Source organism: Macaca nemestrina, chromosome 10, assembly GCF_043159975.1.
Source record: "Macaca nemestrina isolate mMacNem1 chromosome 10, mMacNem.hap1, whole genome shotgun sequence".
Classification (NCBI taxonomy): domain Eukaryota; kingdom Metazoa; phylum Chordata; class Mammalia; order Primates; family Cercopithecidae; genus Macaca; species Macaca nemestrina.
In genome coordinates, this window is record NC_092134.1 from 108,022,655 (window position 1) to 108,040,176 (window position 17,522).

Consider the following 17,522-nt stretch of genomic DNA (forward strand, 5'->3'; position numbering starts at 1 on the left):
AGGATGGGAATATTTACATTACTGGAATAAAATCATGTCAGGATCCTACTCTGATGTGATGCTTAGCTTTGTTTTAACCATTATCTCCCATTTTATTATTGAGTCCATGCTGTACTTACTGTTGAAGTCACTTGTAACACATCTCCAGATGATTCGGTCTTCAAGAGGTTGATGTGATCTACAAGTAATTAGCCCCTGACCTGTTGACCTGCTAAATCGTGTTATATATACACTCTGCAGCTTACTGACCCACCCTAGAAAAGTGGGTAGTTTTTAAAGGGAGTATAACAAGACTAGACATTTATGCTATCCATTTTTCTTCATAACAGTTGCCACCAATAGTTTATGTTAAACATTTGACTCCTATACATGCTGCACACATCCCTTTATATAAAACGGAAAGTTTCAAGGAAATATGGGGTTTTAGAATTGCTAGGAATCTTTGTTAATAATCTACTTGAATTCATTTTGTAAAAGAAGCTGTTTTTTTAAAAAATGAAGGATTTACTTAAAATTACATAAAAAATTAGTGTCAGAATCAAGTGTAGGAATTAGAACATCAGACCAAGAGTAGTACAATAACTTCATAGCCTTATAGTTTAAAATAATCTACAATGCATACTGTACTGAATGTTTCACTGGTCGCAATAACTTTACATTTACGTTCCACTCTCCTCTGTTTCCATACACCAAGTTGAAATATGAGTTTCATCTTTTAAAAAAAAGTTGATCTTACAGACTAATTACATGAAAATTTGCTGGGGGATCATTGTGAAAAACTAGATTCTAGAGTGCCATCTCAAATCACTGAATAATAATCTTCATATTTGGAAACCATTGATGTAAAACATATTACCTAAGAATGCTAAGAAGCTCCATGGGCCCAGTAGAGTTCTTCGTAGCGTACTTCACTCATTTGTTAGTGAATTACTTTTACTATCTGCAAATCAATGAAGTTGTTGTCGCTTTTCTACTCTTAGATTATCACATCTTTGATAATTTTGAAATGCTTTCCAAAGCTCTGCTCCTAAATCAAGACCTATTAAAATAGCTACCTCTGCGGTTTTAATGAAATAGATTACATTTTATTAGACTTATCATTTAAAACTAGCTCAGCATTAATTTCAACTTATATTTTCCATTCAGAATTCCAAATCCCATTTTCCGTAGATATTTATTTTGTGAAAAAGAGTCATTAGGATGAGCAATCCCATTATCATTGAACATCAACTATTTATTTGTGCTACTTGAATTATGATAAATTATGGCAGAAAAATGGGCAATTTCTGTTGGGGTTCTAAGGATAGGTGGTTTTAGCAAGAAATAAATCTTTTTTGGTTTATAAGCCATTAAGATTTTGACTTTATTTCTCCTGTATAACTTAACTTACTTTGATCAATTAAGACATTCTTAATTTGATGAACTCACATAACATTGCATATACTTAACTGTTTGAAACAGCCGTATCTGAACAGTGAATTTCCCCAAAGACCGTAACTGTAATAACTTTGAAGTATTAGTCCACAAAACATGCTGCCTCTTATTGCACCCCTTTTCACTTGTTGCTGAATGAAAACATTGGCCACTTGCTAATCATAGTGATGGTTTACTCATTTCTAGGTGACAATTCGTTTGTTTTAGCTACAGCAGAGTACTGCACCCTGGGCCAAAATCACAGATGATAACCTCTAAAATGCAACTCTACCCTTGAGGTCAATCTTAACATATCAATCTAAAATCTAAATTTTTAAAATTAATGAATCAATTAAAAAAATACACACAGTTTAGTACAAAAGCATTAGCAAGTATTTTAGCTCTACTGAAAATGTCTTGAAGACATTGTGTAAGGGGCTGGTTAAACGTAAGTAACACACACACACAGAGACTCTTCTAAAAGACAATAATATTTATTTGGAATTGAGCATTAGAGTAAGAATACAATGAACATAGGGAGGTAAAAGAAGACAAGGGTTTTTAAAAGAAAAATGAAGAGGGTTACAAGACAATTATCTTTGGTTATAAGGACTGGTAACAAGGGCGGCACCAGTTGGAGGTTTCACAGGCAGTTGCTGGGCAAATGTCCTCGCAGAAGTAATTTTTTGTGAGATTGTGGCAGCCTTTGTGCAAAGTTGTGATTTGTGCAGTCTTTTGTTGTAGTTCTTGTTATCAGGCATACATGAATATAAACCCTCCCTTTCTGATCTTCCTTAGCTCCATTTTTCAGGGTTTTTATGCAAGTGGCCCCATTTTGATTCTGATAGCTTTCATAGAACAAATCTTTCTGATTTGTGAAAGACTTTCCAGTTTTACCCTTGAAAGCCTCAGGCCAGGTAAATTCTGTAGTCTCAGACAAAGAGAGATGGTTGGTGATATGGTTTGGCTGTGCCCCAACCCAAAATCTCACCTTGAATTATAATCCCCATAATCTCCATGATCCCCACGTATCAACGGAGAGACCAGATGGAGGTAATTGAATCCTTGGGGCAGTTTCCCCCATGCTGTTCTCATGATAGTGAGTGAGTTCTTATCTGATGATATTACAAGTGTTTAATAGTTCCTCCTGCATTCATTCTCTTTCCTGCCATCTTGTAAAGAAGGTGCCTTGCTTCTCTTCACCTTCAGCCATGATTGTAAGTTTCCTAGGCCTCCCCAGCCATGCTGAACTGTGAGTCAGTTAAACCTCTTTCCTTTATTAATTACCTAGTCTCCAGCAGTTCTTTATAGCAGTGTGGAAGAAGACTAATACACTTGGTCATTTAGAAAGATATACCATACAACCCAAAGCAAAATTTCCTAAATATTTTTTATAACAGTAGTTCTTAAAGTGTGGCCCCTGTACCACAGCATTAGCATCACCTGGGAACCTGTTAGAAGTGCACATAATTAAGTCTTGCCTTAGACCTACTGAAAAAAAAATTCTGATAGCAGAGGGAGCCAAGTAATATGTGTTTTAACATTTATTTTGTAATCAGTTATGATTCCCTTAGATTCCCAGGTGGACCTGATGGACATGAAAGTTTGAGAATACTGCTGTCCTCTACATTTCCCTTGCTTTTCTGATCACTCATGCTGCTTTGTCCCCTGGCTTCTCCGATTCTTCATCTCCAGGCTTCACCCTACCAAGAAACAAAGTTCATTGCCAATGAACATATGTTCCTCCACAGCAGCTGAAGAGGAGCTTAAATACTTACAATTTAATGATTTTTAGTTACATATATTTATATTCAGATGGATGTCTTCTCTTTCAAAAAACTGTGTGAAGGGGAACTGTGCTTTTTGCTAAAATAAGTAGCTGAAACACCATAGTCCTACAGCCATTACTGCCAGTTCGGTAAGAAACATTCCAGGGAAAGAAACTTCATGAATTCCTTTTCCTTTAAACTACATAAAATTTAAGAGAATCATAAATTGATTATTAAATGAATTGGGCTACAATACCAATGAAATTACAGTACTATTAAATCAACCAAAGTAAAAAGTTACAAGAGAAGACATTGAATTAATTTTACTTCTTAAATAATTTTACAGTTTGACACAGTACTATGATCTTACTAATTTTAAAATTTCATACATTAGAGTGAGATTTATGATACAATTGTTATTACTGAAAAGAGAGTGTATGTGAAATATCAAGGAGGGTTTCTGGTTAATTCCCTTTTGGCTTTAGAAGCAGAGTAAAACAAGTGGGCATCCTTAGGCTGGGCATTAGGTACCCTGCACTGGTGAAACGTTTGGCTACATTCAAAATACTACTCTTTCAATATGTGCATGATCTCAATTTAGTGAGAATGGAGATCATCTGACTTTTCATTAATTAAATTTAAATACAAAAACCCTCATAGAGATTTTCTTTTCACCAGACAAAGCAGAAACATTGAATCGGTAGTTTCTGATGTCCTGTGGTTCCTGTTCTTTCTAAATTTACTTTCGTTTTTGCTTCGTTTTGGGTTGGTTTTCTGAATGAGGAAACAAACTATATTAAATGATTTACATTTATTTACTATAATAAAATGAAACATTACACTGTTTTTTACTGCCTCCAAATGTTAGTTTCCATAACTGCCAAATTTCAATGACTGCAAAAATGTGTGAGAAAGGTCTCTGCATTTATAAATGTGCTTTTTATAAAAACCTGTTTCCACTAGAGGGTGCTGACAACTTCAACAGAATCAGGACCAATTTGTTACTTTTGCTACCAGTTAGGTTTTAGTTTGTTTACTGATTCCAGTTGTGTTTTAGTTTATGTTTACTGATTGTAGTCATGCTTACTGATCAGCACTCAAATATCTGCCCAATGAGACTGCCACTCAAGATGGCTATGTTTGTAATATTTTAAAGTTCATTATTTACAATATTAATAATTCATTACTGCTATTTTTGACGAAATGTCTTACAATAGTCATGTCATCATGCAAAAAAATATAGGGAGCAGGTGAGAAAACAGACTCTGATGGAGACACCGGCACACATGGGGTGATTGGCTGCCTCTGTGGAATGAACAACACACTGCACAGTTTTCTGGGCCCTTCAGTCGTGTGAAGAAAAAGTCTTAGTTCTCTGAGGAAGGTGAGATCCTTCCACCCCAGGAAGCAGCCAAAGATCCTGGAGGACAGAGAGAAGTAAAAATCTTTTGCCCTCAATGGAGTGGCAGGAAGGTCTTCAGGCCTCCATCCCTCAGTAATTGAAAGCAGAGGTATGGTGCTCCTAGTGGAGAGGCAGTGAACATTCTCTGGCTCTAAAACTGTCCCACATGCAAGGCACAGTTTGACTACTATAGTGGGGAAGAACTGGAACAACTTGAAAGCCCTCCATTCCCCCACTCAGGTAGGGCCTCAAGCAGGATGTATCTACCACTGAAGATGGGCCAGGAGCACTGAACCTACCTACTCACCTCCCGCTATGAAGCTGGCTGGCACTGAGTGACAAGAAGTCAACTGCTGTGTTGGGGAATGGGACAAAGCATGGGGAGAAAATCCCTCTGAGGTGCAGACTTGCAAAGAGTGTTGAAAGTTGAGGATGGAGCAGGAATACTGAGAGGTAGACTTTTGTCATTCAGGGCTCAGCACTTAACACAAGATAAAAACAGATCTCCACTAGAATTTGAAGTCTGTGTGTATGTGTGTGTGTGTGTGTGTGTGTGTGTGTGTCTTGATTATATTACCTAAGCACACATTTTGTACAGTATATACTTAGGATTGTAATGAGTGTCTCATAAATCTGTGCATTTTCTAGTTTAAATATTAACAATAGGTCTTCCAAAGTGATTGTACCAATTTATACTTCAAGCAGTATATGAGCATTTTTCTTCTTTCTTATCTTTGTCAGCACCTAGTATTGTTAGTTTTTTATGTTACCCATTCTGGTGCATATGTTATGGCATCTCATTGTAGTTTTAATTCGTATTTAATGACTAATGGAGATAAGCATGTCTTCATATGCTTATTGGTCATTTGAATATTCTCATTTATAAAGTTTTTATTCAAATCAATTGTCCAGTTTTCTGTCAAGTTGTTTGTGCTTTATTTTTTGATTTATAGAAGTTATTATATTCTTGATATAAGCATTTTGTTGTTTGGATGTTTCGAAAATGTCTTCTCTTACTACTCTCTGTGACTTTTTTTTTTGTTTATTAAAAACGACTAAACTTAGCCATTCAGATTCATCAGCCCTTTCCTTTATGTTCTACTTATGAAGTTTCTATACTTCATAGAACTTTTCTGAAGTCAGGAAAATACTATCCTATAGTATTTTATATAATTTCTATTGCTTGCTTTTCATGTGTAGATCTATAATTCACTGCCATGAGATTCTAGTGTATTGGGTGAAGTATGGTTTAGTTATTTTTTTCATAAACAATCATCTTAGCAATATCTATTAAAGACCAATTTATGGCCGGGCGCGGTGGCTCACACCTGTAATCCCAGCACTTTGAGAGGCCGAGGTGAGCAGATCATGAGGTTGGGAGATCGAGACCATCCTGGCTACCACGGTGAAACCCTGTCTCTACTAAAAATACAAAAAATTAGCTGGGCGTGGTGGCAGGCACCTGTAGTCCCAGCTACTTGGGAGCTTGAAGCAGGAGAATGGCAAACCTGGGAGGTGGAGCTTGCAGTGAGCCGAGATTGCACCACTGCACTCCAGCCTGGGCTACAGAACAAAACTCCATCTCAAAAAAAATTTAAAAAATCGATTTATCATATTTCGGAGGGGCGGGAGCAAGATGGCCGATAGGTCAAGCTCCAGTCTCCAACTCCCAGCGCTAGCCACACAGAAGACCAGTGATTTCTGCATTTTCAACTGAGGTACTGGGTTCATCTCACTGGGGAGTGCCGGACGATCGGTGCTGGTCAACTGCTGCAGCCCCACCAGCAAGAGCTGAAGCAGGGCGAGGCATTGCCTCACCTGGGAAGCACAAGGGGGAAGGGAATCCCTTTTCCTAGCCAGGGGAACTGAGACACACAACACCTGGAAAATCGGGTAACTCCCACCCCAATACTGCGCTTTAAGCAAACAGGCACACCAGGAGATCATATCCCACACCTGGCCGGGAGGGTCCCACACCCACGGAGCCACCCTCATTGCTAGCAAAGCAGTCTGTGATCTACCGGCAAGGCAGCAGCGAGGCTGGGGGAGGGGCGCCCGCCATTGCTGAGGCTTAAGTAGGTAAACAAAGCTGCTGGGAAGCTCGAAGTGGGTGGAGCTCACAGCAGCTCAAGGAAACCTGCCTGTCTCTGTAGACTCCACCTCTGGGGACAGGGCAATAACAAAGGCAGCCGAAACCTCTGCAGATGCAAACGACTCTGTCTGACAGCTTTGAAGAGAGCAGTGGATCTCCCAACACGGAGGTTGAGATCTGAGAAGGGACAGACTCCCTGCTCAAGTGGGTCCCTGACCCCTGAGTAGCCTAACTGGGAGACATCCCCACTAGGGGCTGTCTGACACCCCACACCTCACAGGGTGGAGTACACCCCTGAGAGGAAGCTTCCAAAGGAAGAATCAGACACGTACACTCGCTGTTCAGAAATATTCTATCTTCTGCAGCCTCTGCTGCTGATACCCAGGCAAACAGGGTCTGGAGTGTACCTCAAGCAATCTCCAACAGACCTACAGCTGAGGGTCCTGACTGTTAGAAGGAAAACTATCAAACAGGAAGGACACCTACACCAAAACCCCATCAGTACATCACCATCATCAAAGACCAGAGGCAGATAAAACCACAAAGATGGGGAAAAAGCAGGGCAGAAAAGCTGGAAATTCAAAAAATAAGAGCGCATCTCCCCCGGCAAAGGAGCACAGCTCATCGCCAGCAATGGATCAAAGCTGGACGGAGAATGACTTTGACGAGATGAGAGAAGAAGGCTTCAGTCCATCAAATTTCTCAGAGCTAAAGGAGGAATTATGTACGCAGCGCAAAGAAACTAAAAATCTTGAAAAAAAAATGGAAGAATTGATGGCTAGAGTAATGAATGCAGAGAAGGTCATAAACGAAATGAAAGAGATGAAAATCATGACACGAGAAATACGTGACACATGCACAAGCTTCAGTAACCGACTCCATCAACTGGAAGAAAGAGTATCTGCGATTGAGGATCAAATGAATGAAATGAAGCGAGAAGAGAAACCAAAAGAAAAAAGAAGAAAAAGAAATGAACAAAGCCTGCAAGAAGTATGGGATTATGTAAAAAGACCAAATCTACAACTGATTGGGGTGCCTGAAAGTGAGGGGGAAAATGGAACCAAGTTGGAAAACACTCTTCAGGATATCATCCAGGAGAACTTCCCCAACCTAGTAGGGCAGGCCAACATTCAAATCCAGGAAATACAGAGAACGCCACAAAGATACTCCTCGAGAAGAGCAACTCCAAGACACATAATTGCCAGATTCACCAAAGTTGAAATGAAGGAAAAAATCTTAAGGGCAGCCAGAGAGAAAGGTCAGGTTACCCACAAAGGGAAGCCCATCAGACTAACAGCAGATCTCTCGGCAGAAACTCTCCAAGCCAGAAGAGAGTGGGGGCCAATATTCAACATTCTTAAAGAAAAGAATTATCAACCCAGAATTTCATATCCAGCAAAACTAAGTTTCATAAGCGAAGGAGAAATAAAATCCTTTACAGATAAGCAAATGCTTAGAGATTTTGTCAACACTAGGCCTGCCTTACAAGAGACCCTGAAGGAAGCACTAAACATGGAAAGGAACAACCGGTACCAGCCATTGCAAAAACATGCCAAAATGTAAAGACCATCGAGGCTAGGAAGAAACTGCATCAACTAACGAGCAAAATAACCAGTTAATATCATAATGGCAGGATCAAGTTCACACATAACAATCTTAACCTTAAATGTAAATGGACTAAATGCTCCAATTAAAAGACACAGACTAGCAAACTGGATAAAGAGTCAAGACCCATCAGTCTGCTGTATTCAGGAGACCCATCTCACATGCAGAGACATACATAGGCTCAAAATAAAGGGATGGAGGAAGATTTACCAAGCAAATAGAGAACAAAAAAAAGGGGGGGTTGCAATCCTAGTCTCTGATAAAACAGACTTTAAACCATCAAAGATCAAAAGAGACAAAGAAGGCCATTACATAATGGTAAAGGGATCAATTCAACAGGAAGAGCTAACTATCCTAAATATATATGCACCCAATAGAGGAGCACCCAGATTCATAAAGCAAGTCCTTAGAGACTTACAAAGAGACTTAGACTCCCATACAATAATAATGGGAGACTTCAACACTCCACTGTCAACATTAGACAGATCAACGAGACAGAAAGTTAACAAGGATATCCAGGAATTGAACTCATCTCTGCAGCAAGCAGACCTAATAGACATCTATAGAACTTTGCACCCCAAATCAACAGAATATACATTCTTCTCAGCACCACATCGTACTTACTCCAAAATTGACCATGTCATTGGAAGTAAAGCACTCCTCAGCAAATGTACAAGAACAGAAATTATAACAAACTGTCTCTCAGACCACAGTGCAAACAAACTAGAACTCAGGACTAAGAAAATCAATCAAAACCGCTCAACTACATGGAAACTGAACAACCTGCTCCTGAATGACTACTGGGTACATAACGAAACGAAGGCAGAAATAAAGATGTTCTTTGAAACCAATGAGAACAAAGATACAACATAACAGAATCTCTGGGACACATTTAAAGCAGTGTGTAGAGGGAAATTAATAGCACTAAATGCCCACAAGAGAAAGCAGGAAAGATCTAAAATTGACACTCTAACATTTCAATTAAAAGAACTAGAGAAGCAAGAGCAAACACATTCGAAAGCTAGCAGAAGGCAAGAAATAACTAAGATCAGAGCAGAACTGAAGGAGATAGAGACACAAAAATTCTCCAAAAAATCAATGAATCCAGGAGTTGGTTTTTTGAAAAGATCAACACAATTGACAGACCACTAGCAAGACTAATAAAGAAGAAAAGAGAGAAGAATCAAATCGATGCAATTAAAAATGATAAAGGGGTATCACCACCAACCCCACAGAAATACAAACTACCATCAGAGAATACTATAAACACCTCTACGCAAATAAACTGGAAAATCTAGAAGAAATGGATAATTTCCTGGACACTTACACTCTTCCAAGACTAAACCAGGAAGAAGTTGAATCCCTGAATAGACCAATAACACCCTCTGAAATTGAGGCAATAATTAATAGCCTACCAACCAAAAAAAGTCCAGGACCAGATGGATTCACAGCTGAATTCTACCAGAGGTACAAGGAGGAGTTGGTACCATTCCTTCTGAAACTATTCCAATCAATAGAAAAAGAGGGAATCCTCCCTAACTCATTTTATGAGGCCAACATCATCCTGATACCAAAGCCTGGCAGAGACACAACAAAAAAAGAGAATTTTAGACCAATATCCCTGATGAACATCGATGCAAAAATCCTCAATAAAATACTGGCAAACCGGATTCAGCAACACATCAAAAAGCTTATCCACCATGATCAAGTGGGCTTCATCCCTGGGATGCAAGGCTGGTTCAACATTCGCAAATCAATAAACATAATCCAGCATATAAACAGAACCAAAGACAAGAACCACATGATTATCTCAATAGATGCAGAAAAGGCTTTTGACAAAATTCAACAGCACTTCATGCTAAAAATGCTCAATAAATTCGGTATTCATGGAACGTACCTCAAAATAATAAGAGCTATTTATGACAAACCCACAGCCAATATCATACTGAATGGGCAAAAACTGGAAAAATTCCCTTTGAAAACTGGCACAAGACAGGGATGCCCTCTCTCACCACTCCTATTCAACATAGTGTTGGAAGTTCTGGCTAGGGCAATTAGGCAAGAGAAAGAAATCAAGGGTATTCAGTTAGGAAAAGAACAAGTCAAACTGTCCCTGTTTGCAGATGACATGATTGTATATTTAGAACACCCCATTGTCTCACCCCAAAATCTCCTTAAGCTTATAAGCAACTTCAGCAAAGTCTCAGGATACAAAATTAATGTGCAAAAATCACAAGCATTCTAATACACCAGTAACAGACAAACAGATAGCCAAATCAGGAATGAACTTCCGTTCACAAATGCTGCAAAGAGAATAAAATACCTAGGAATCCAACTTACAAGGGATGTAAAGGACCTCTTCAAGGAGAACTACAAACCACTGCTCAGTGAAATCAAAGAGGACACAAACAAATGGAAGAACATACCATGCTCATGCATAGGAAGAATCAATATCGTGAAAATGGCCATACTGCCCAAGGTAATTTATAGATTCAATGCCATCCCCATCAAGCTACCAATGTGTTTCTTCACAGAATTGGAAAAAACTGCTTTAAAGTTCATATGGAACCAAAAAAGAGCCCGCATCTCCAAGACAATCCTAAGTCAAAAGAACAAAGCTGGAGGCGTCACGCTACCTGACTTCAAGCTATACTACAAGGCTACAGTAACCAAAACAGCATGGTACTGGTACCAAAACAGAGATATAGACCAATGGAACAGAACAGAGCCCTCAGAAATAATACCACATATCTACAGCCATCTGATCTTTGAAAACCTGAGAGAAACAAGAAATGGGGAAAGGATTCCCTATTTAATAAATGGTGCTGGGAAGATTGGCTAGCCATAAATAGAAAGCTGAAATTGGATCCTTTCCTTACTCCTTATACGAAAATTAATTCAAGATGGATTAGAGACTTAAATGTTAGACCTAATATCATAAAAATCCTAGAGGAAAACCTAGGTAGTACCATTCAGGACATAGGCATGGGCAAAGACTTCATGTCTAAAACACCAAAAGCAACGGCAGCAAAAGCCAAAATTGACAAATGGGATCTCATTAAACTAAAGAGCTTCTGCACAGCAAAAGAAACTACCATCAGAGTGAACAGGCAACCTACAGAATGGGAGAACATTTTTGCAATCTACTCATCTGACAAAGGGCTAATATCCAGAACCTACAAAGAACTCAAACAAATTTACAAGAAAAAAACAAACAACCCCATCCAAAAGTGGGCAAAGGATATGAACAGACATTTCTCAAAAGAAGACATTCATACAGCCAACAGACACATGAAAAAATGCTCATCATCACTGGCCATCAGAGAAATGCAAATCAAAACCACAATGAGATACCATCTCACACCAGTTAGAATGGCGATCATTAAAAAGTCAGGAAACAACAGGTGCTGGAGAGGATGTGGAGAAATAGGAACACTTTTACACTGTTGGTGGGATTGTAAACTAGTTCAACCATTATGGAAAACAGTATGGCGATTCCTCAAGGATCTAGAACTAGAAGTACCATATGACCCAGCCATCCCATTACTGGGTATATACCCAAAGGATTATAAATTATGCTGCTATAAAGACACATGCACACATATGTTTATTGTGGCACTATTCACAATAGCAAAGACTTGGAATCAACCCAAATATCCATCAGTGACAGATTGGATTAAGAAAATGTGGCACATATACACCATGGAATACTATGCAGCCATAAAAAAGGATGAGTTTGTGTCCTTTGTAGGGACATGGATGCAGCTGGAAACCATCATTCTTAGCAAACTATCACAAGAACAGAAAACCAAACACCGCATGTTCTCACTCATAAGTGGGAACTGAACAATGAGATCACTTGGACTCAGGAAGGGGAACATCACACACAGGGGCCTATCATGGGGAGGGGGAAGTGGGGAGGGATTGCATTGGGAGTTATACCTGATGTAAATGACGAGTTGATGGGTGCAGCACACCAACATGACACAAGTATACATATGTAACAAACCTGCACGTTATGCACAGGTACCTACAACTTAAAGTATAATAATAATAAATAAATTAAAAAAAATTGATTTATCACCACTGCTCTAGAGTGCCACTTACAGCAAATCAAGGAATCAAGAGTTAATATTTGTATGAGTCTGTCCTAAACCTTCAATTTCTTTGCTATATTTGCCTGTCATAGTTATGATATTGAACTGTTTTACTGAATATTTAAAATAGAGCATGAAAACTGGTAAAGCATGTCTTTTCACTATTTTCTTCTTCTTTAAGTGTATCCTGGATATTCTTGGCCTATTGCATATCCATTTATATTTTATTAATTCCCACAAAAATGCTAGTTGCTACGTTAGTACTGTAGTGAATCCATAGAAAAATTTGGAAGGAGAATTGAAATTTTTACCATAAAATGTATTACAGTTCCTCTTTGTGTTTTGGCTATTGATTATTTGTCAGTCATCTTTTCTTAGTTCAGAATATCAGTCAGGGTCTTGTATTTAAATGATCAGTATACATTTTTAAAAGTCTGATACACTGGGAGGACATGGCAGAATATTGTATATGAGTGGGGATGCAATTACATTATATCCTCGTACTTCATACTATGAAGTCATTTGAATCCAAAACTGTGAAACCCCTGAAAGACAACCTAGGCAGTAAAATCCTGGACATGGGAATGGACAAAGACTCCATGACAAGGACACCAAAAGCAATTGCAACTAACGCAAAAATTGACAAGTGGAATCAAATTAAACTTAAGAGCTTCTTCACAGCCAAAGAAACTATCAAGAGATTAAACACACAGCCTACAGAATGTGAGAAAATATTTACAAACTATGCATCTGACAAAGGTCTACTATTGAACATCTGTGAGGAACTTAAACAAATTTACAAGACAAAAACAACCCCATTAAAAAGTGAACGAAGGACATGAACAGACACTTTTCAAAAGAAGACATACATGTGGCCAAGAATTATATAAAATAATCTCAACATCCCTGGTCATTAGAGAAATATAAATCAAAACCACATCCATCTCACACTAGTAAGAATGACTATTATTAAAAAGTAAAAAAATAACAGTTGCTGGTGAGGTTGTGGAGAAAATTGAACACTTACATGCTGTTGGTGAGACTGTAAATTAGTTCAACTATTGTGGAAAGCAGTATGGTGATTCCTCAAAGATCTAACAGCAGAGCTACCATTTGACCCAGCAATCCCATTACTGGGTATATATCAGAGGAACACAAATTATTCTACCATAAAGACACGTGCACACATATATTCACTGCAGTAATATCAAAAGACGTGGAATCAACCTGAAGGCTCATCAATGACATAGTGGATAAAGAAAATATGGTACCTATACACCATGGAATACTATGCAGCCACAAAAAGAACAATATCATGGGAACATGGATGAAGCTTGAGGCTGTTATCTTTAGCAAACTAATGCAAGAAGAGAAAACCAAATACTGCATGTTCTCACTTATAAGGGGGAACCAAATTATAAGAACTTATGAACACAAAGGAAAAAACAACAGACACTTGTGTCTACTCGATGGTGGAGGATTTGAGGAGGGATAGGAGCAGAAAAGATGACTATTGGGTACTGGGCTTAATACCTGAGTGATGAATAATAACTACAGTGACATCTCATTGTAGTTTTAATTTGTATTTATCTAATGATGAATGAAAATAAGCATGTTTTCCCATGTTTATTGGTCATTTTAATATTCTCATTTATAAAACTTTAATTCAAGTCAATTGTCCACTTTTTCATTAAGAAATCCCTGTGACAACCAATCCCCGTGACATGTGCTTACCTATGTAACAAACCTTCACATGTACTCCCAAATGTAAAATAAAAGTTAAAATAATGATAAATAAAAATAAGAAAAAGTCAAGAAATGGCAACATATGCTTGTTATTTCAATTTACGAGGGTAACTGTCAAATTATTGAAAATAGTTAAATATTGGGAAAACAAATCAAAGTTTGGCAAAGACAGTGACCCTTATTTAGAACAATTATAAGCTTATTGCACTTATTTTACCTTTGGAAGAAACACAGATGTTCATTTAAAGGTGTGTTTTGTGGACTGGTGCCTGTTCAGATCCCTGTTTTACTATTTTTGAACATAAATACAGAAATTAAGAATACGCTTTTAGAAATTTTTATAGCAGTATGGCAGAGTAATTTTATTTTTGTAGAATTAATACTAAAAATGAGCTCATATTTTATGTCTGTTTTTTCTTTCACTTTTCTAACAATTCATTTTTGTTATATTTCTTAGAATTATTAGTCCATGATAGGTTGAAAATTTAGAATAAAACTAGTTATTTACCCTGTGTAGTTTGAGAAATGTTCCATTACCTTATGACAAATGAAAATTTAACTTACAAAATAAAATAAAATAAACCACTTTATACTATGTCCAGAAGGTGTGTAAGGTGGTGTTTTTGACCTGGTAACTTAAAATTTAATGAAATAGATATTTAGCATAGTGTTTTTATTTGGCCCACATCATTTAGTATAATGCTCAACACTCAACCTAAATTTAGCCCTTTCTTTCATTTCTGAGAATTCAGTGCTCTGTGATTGCCAAGAGGGTTATTTATGAAGCTAGCATAAACTAATTTGGCTTTTTGCTATGTGCCAGAACTTTTAATTTTTTTCATGATTATGGGTATTCTCCATTGGTAGAGCACTCTACTTTTCCACCTCTGCAAACACATTATCAGATAGCTCATTGCAGTGAAAGCAAATCTTAGCCAAATGCCTCAGAAAAATTGACATGTATTAGTTATAATGAGGCAGAAGCAGCCAATACATCAGTTTGCAGGTTGGAGTTCCTTCTGTCTGCTCTCTGGTATCCTGGCCAACACTTTTATGTATGTCTCATTTCTAAGCAGATGTGATGATTGTCTTACACTACACATGGCAAACCTTGTAGTCAGCTCTTGAACTGAGATTTTTTATTTCTCTATCTCTCTCTCTCTCTTTTTTTTTTTTTGAAGTTGAGAGAAATTAAATCAATACTTTTGGCTTTCTACTGCCATGAATCCTATTATGCCATTCCCAACTATTTCCTTAACTTAAACAGCAGTAATACTGGCAATCAAAAACTTGTTTCATAAAACTTATATTAATTACTAGAACTTAAGATGTCTATACAGATTTTTATTCAACTTACCTGTTCATAAACCTCTTATTTCTCAATCTGATAAAAAATATAACAGCTTTACTGAAAATATTACATACTTTCATTAATGAAAAATAAGTAATTATCACAAATGCATTTGGGTCAAATGCTTGTGCAGTTTGTAATCACCTTATGTTCAATGCCACCGACCTAGGCAAAAAGCTGCATATATAAGAATTTCTGTGGAAGGCTATTTATTTTTTAACTTGATTATTCATAACACTGCTATTAATTATCTTTCACTGTATAATATTAATATATAATTATATTAATATATTTCAAATAATATATTTTAATATACAATTAATAAGTAATATTCTTTGCAGAACATTACTACCTCAAACAGTAGAAATCAACTGTGTATTACATTCAAGCAGAAATGTTAAAAGTCACCGAACAATTAACTCCTGCACTATTTCCTCTGCCATAAGAATGTCAGGTACTAAATAGGGACTGTATCTCTAGCCTTTGTTCTGAGATGAAAATTCATGGAGTCATAGCAGCCAACCCACAGGTGCCTACGGTACTATGAATGAGAAATATATGTTTGATGTTATTGCTACTGTAAAGCCACTTAATATAGTGCATTTATTATGTTGCTAACATTATTCGTCTTGTAGATACTTGATAGCAAGTAACATACTCGGTTCTTAACACAGTATCAAACATTCAGTAGTCCTTAATAACTACTGAACTATTCATTACTCATTGATAACACTTGAATAAATGAAAGAACTGAAAGCTATCCTAGGATATAATGTCACCTAAGTTTGGGAAGAAGAAAAGTAGTTAACTTCATTGAGGACTACTTGGGGAGATGGGAATAGATTGGGTCCTAGGAAACTAGGAACATCGTGAAGCCATTAGCCCAACTCTGTGCATTGTCGTTTGCCTAAGAATCTGTAATTAATTTAGCCTAGAAAACAGTTTGGTGGAGCTTGAGTAATGAGTCTTTTGCTTGACATGCTCCTAGTAAATATTTAATAAATATCTGTTGATCATAATGCCATTTAAAATAACATATCATAAAAATATATCCTGGCTTATAAAAATAAAGAAATAAATCAGAACCTAGGGATACTTCATCAAAGATTATAACATTTCTTTGATTAGTGAGTGAGTAATGTGAAAATTCCATGTTATTAAATCAAGGTCACAACAACACAAATTTACTTGGTTCATTTATTTAAAGAATATGTTTTAGTTTTATTTATGATGTTTCTAAGTATGCTCACAAATGTATTGCCTTAATGTATAAGGATAAATCTGAAACAGACTCATGAAAATGACAACATTAATAGCATAAGTATTAATACCTGCTTTTCTCTTTTAGCAACTTCAATTCACCATGTATTTGAATGAATCCAGAAGTTTACATCCAGAAGAGTTAAAGTGGTTATGAAATCAGTCTCTTTGGAACTGCTATCATTTATGTTTTTCAAGATTGCAGGCAGGTACCATTTCAATTATTTGACACATGGAATTTGGAAGAATAGTAAACCGTAGCACATCTTTTATGTGGGTCTTAGAAAATTTTTCTGGATTCTACAATTGTTTGAAGGCCAAAGAACTTGTCAGTACAAACTGTACCAATTACTATTAGTGTAAGAAGGCTCTGTGACTACATTTTGGTCCTTTATATGATCTCCTGAATTTTATATTGACCTGCTAGTGAAGAATATTCTGATACATTGCAATATTGACTTACTAAGAGATTACTACAAATATAAAAGAGAGACCAAACTTTGTTTACTTTATTGCTGTCAGAAATCAATTTATAGCATTTCATTAAAGAAAAAAACTCCATGTGAATCTTTGTTATTGACACATAGTCATTCAATAAAATAGGTGATTGATATATTAACTATAGAAGATTTAAACATTTAAAATTTAAAACTTTGTCTGACAAATTTCTAAGAAAATTGATATAACTGAAAAAATACTCATAAACCAGATGCTTTATCCCTAGTGTTAGAGAAAGCTTCACAAAGATGCTCAGGTTTAAAATTTAAGATAATATAACTTAGTTAGG

At 36.9% G+C, this 17,522-nt stretch overlaps 1 long non-coding RNA gene across 1 annotated transcript in view; it reads left to right on the top strand.

The window, feature by feature from the left end:
* Positions 1–17,286, top strand: part of LOC139356809 (uncharacterized) — a 43,896-nt gene extending 26,610 nt beyond the window's left edge. Inside the window, exon 3 of the long non-coding RNA XR_011609241.1 lies at positions 16,824–17,286. This is a non-coding gene — a long non-coding RNA (uncharacterized lncRNA). The remainder of the gene's footprint in view (positions 1–16,823) is intronic.
* The last annotated feature ends 236 nt before the right edge of the window (positions 17,287–17,522 follow it).